This window comes from Haliotis rufescens, unplaced genomic scaffold, assembly GCF_023055435.1.
Source record: "Haliotis rufescens isolate VD_foot unplaced genomic scaffold, xgHalRufe1.0.p SCAF_26, whole genome shotgun sequence".
Taxonomy (NCBI): domain Eukaryota; kingdom Metazoa; phylum Mollusca; class Gastropoda; order Lepetellida; family Haliotidae; genus Haliotis; species Haliotis rufescens.
Genome location: NW_025963957.1, coordinates 5,519,465 through 5,523,192, shown reverse-complemented (window position 1 = coordinate 5,523,192; position 3,728 = coordinate 5,519,465).

The following is a 3,728-nucleotide window of genomic DNA, read 5'->3' as shown; positions in this document are numbered from 1 at the left end:
CAGTCAGTATACTCTGTCTGAGTGGGGTTTTCATGTTAAACTGTGGAATGGTATCTATGCTATCTAGTACTATAAAACCGGTGTTAGTCCGGACTAGTACAAGCAGCCACACATACACGTCCCTATGTAAGTTCAATCATCTTGAACGCGACGTTAACCCGTATCATCTCAGCCCATAACAATTTATCTTCATTTTCTGTCGATTGTGTGACGGCACACGTGCTTCCAAGCTGGCATCCACTGGTAAGTGCGGCAAAGGAGTCGGTTTGGGGCTATTTCCAGCCAGTACACATGAAGGGAGTTTCAAGACTATCCACTTCAAAGACGTGCACACCTGCAATGTCAAACTCCTGACCGCGATATCACCGCTCCCTATGCCAGTCCGAAAGCGTTAATGAGCAGTTGCACGAACTGTGAGAGATCGAGTAACACGATACAACTGAATTTCAATGATGAAGTCGGTTATCGTATGCGGCTTAGAAAAAACAGGGCTTCTTTGTTTGAAAAATCTGGATTTGTTATTCCGATGATAAAATGGGATATAGCATGCGTTGTAGATTAAACATATACCCAAAGGATATCAGTGGATAATGCATATTAGTAATTTGTAGCCTTTTAGCAACTTAAAAATGGCTTCGCTACTTTAATTAATTACGACAGACGTCTCTCTTGGCTTCGTTGATATTTATATGCCATGTACCCCCATCCTGTCTTTGGATGAACCTGCACAAGGTAGCCCTGAAACATGTATGCGTCATAAAGAAGTTGTTATCAATAATAATACTCCTCGTCTTGTTTACATCTAACTTCTAAGTGTCGGGAAAGACTCTCGGCATATTTACAGGTGAGCTGACGGGTGTTTACACCAAAACATTTCGTGAGGAGTGTTACTGGGAGATGTGTCCCTTGGTTACCTTGGTAACACACTGACCAAACATGGAAGCATCTTACACACTTGGGGCGGTCGGGTAGCCTAGTGGTTAAAGCGTTCGCTCGTCACGCCAAAGACCCGGGTTCAATTCCCAACATGGGTGAAGCCCATTTCTGGTGTCCCCCTCCGTGATATTGCTGGATATTTCTAAAAGCGGCGTAAAACCATACTCAGTCAGTCAGTCTTACACACTGCATGAAACTGATCCACCAACAGGTGATGTTAAACACATGTAGGATTTTCGCAATGTCATTACAATCAGATCTTTTACACCCAGGGATACTTTTCTGTGTGACGGTCTGAGGACGGCTCCATAGGATGAGGATCCCCTGCCACCATCGGCTGTCGCCTGGTTCTGTTTCAGACAGATTCGTCTGGTAGGATATTATTTACAAAATGAGAGAATATGAACCAGTTTACTGCACTTCTCAAAATCTTCATGGTATTCTTTCAAATTACTATATTTAATCTGTCATGGCATGGCCCATTCAATACCACAGCCTGGTTCTGACCCCAATTCGAATAGCACTACCTTGAAATGCCATCCAATCGAATGAATCGCAATTGCTATTTTGAAATATGAACGATGGGGGTTTGACGTCACTTCCACAACTAAACTACCGTGTTGAATGGATCCAAGGTATTTATCAAAATAGAATGGAAGCATAATACACTGGATAATCTAGGATGCATATATACATGTACATGTACATGTCTGGTTTGACTTATTTCATAGAGCAAAGCTTGGTATAGGATCTACACTCAAAAAAAGAAACGCATAGTACAAAAATAAGGATATCTATCAAGCGGATGTAAAAGTACCTACACAGAATATGCGTGAACACAATCAAATGAAATTAGACACAGTGATCGACAAAAGCATTGTCGTCATCGTCAGCATTAATTCAGTTCAGTCATTGCGCATGTGTAGCCACAAGGGTCGTCATGGTCAGTACCTGGTCACGTGCACACCACCTCTTGCAGCCGTCACTGCTCGACACCTCCTTGGCACAGATTGCACAAGCCGTCGGATATTTTCGTAAGGCGTTGGCGAGTTGTGCCAGTGTGTGGGGACGCTGGTGACGTTGACGGACGCGTCGATCAAGTTCGTCCCACAAATGTTCAATCGGGTTGAGATCAGGCGAGTTGGACGGCCATGGAAGGACATTGATGTTCTCATTAACAAGGAAATTTACTGTTGCACGTGCTGTGTGGGGCCGAGCGTTGTCATGCTGGAACAGCTCCCTCTGGCGGTCCAAAGTTGGGAGGAGGTGAGGACGCAGAATTTGGTCTATGTATCGGTTTGCTGTAAGATTGCCTTTGACAACCACTAACTGTGATCTACCCGTGTAGGATATGGCTCCCCACACCATGACACTCCCTCCACCAAATCGGTCCACCTGTCGAACGCAGTTCGGCGCAAAACGTGCGTTGTCTTCCATCCCGTCGTTGAAGAAGAAAACGTGACTCATCGCTGAACCAAACGGGTCGCCAGTTCCTGAGATCCCATGCCTGTACTCTGTTGCACCAACGGACACGTCGTTGACGGTGTAGACGTCCCAAGACAGGTCCAACTTTTGGTCGTCTCGCTCGAATTCCCACTTCCATCAGACGATTTCTGATGGTTTGGTCGGAAATTCTTCGCATACCAGGCACTTGTCCTGCAGTGTCCGTTGCTGTAGCAAATCGATTCCGAAGGTGATGCAACCGGATGTACCGATCCTGAACAGGGGTGGTCACTCTTGGTCTTCCACTTCTGGGATAATCTTGAGTCGAATTAGTGCGGGTATATCGATCCCATAGTCGAGATATGGTGCTTTGGTGAATGTTGAAGTGTCTTGCAACGGCAGACTGTGACTCCCCTGCTTTCAAACGTCCAAATGGCGATATTTCGTTCAGCTGCAGTTAATCTTGGCATTTTTCGATCTCCGTACACGTCAGAAAATTCGTAATGAACTGATGAATTTTGTACGGTCTTTTATAGTCAGTGTCTCTACTTTTGTTTCGAACATTTTGCACGTGCATTGTGCTGAAAACTTTTTCTGAAAACAATTTCCGTGCATCCTTTGCATTTTTGCTGATAAACGTTTACAAAAAAACATTTTGAGATGTGTTTGCGCGCAATGCACAACAAACATGACATGTTTAACGGGAATCAAACATAAGAATTGTCTTTATGACGATTGCTGGAAAAAAAATCAAATTGGAATTCTCAAAACACCTTTGCGTTTCTTTTTTTGAAGAGTGTATTATATGAATAGTAAATACCCCAGGAAACCTCTGGATGCTGTTTAAGTCGCACTCAGCAATATTCCAGCTATTTGACGTCTCATCAGCCCTGATGAACCAGTTTGACCAAAAGACAATTTCTGATTTGTCTGATAGGGAAGTAGATTCTCCCGTGTAATTTTTTTTAACAGATTTGAACTTATGTGGTCATGGCTTCTGAAAATTAATGACACATAGCCCCATAATTGGCTCCTTTTAACCAGTATTGGAACTCCTTCTCATAGGATATGGGGGTGGGGGTCAGATAGCCTAGTGGTTAAAGTGTTCGCTCGTCAAGTAGTACCCCCAGGTTCAAATCCCGACATGGGTACAATGTGTGAAGCCCATTTCTGGGGTTCCCCGCCATGATATTGCTGAAATATTGCTTAAAGCGGCATAAACCACTCACTCACTCACTCTAAGGATATGGAAGGACAAAAAACATGACAGTGAGAAATGGCAGCTAACCTTTCCACTTGAAAACCTTTCCAGAATGACAATGGTGGACATAAAATCTATCTACACTGGA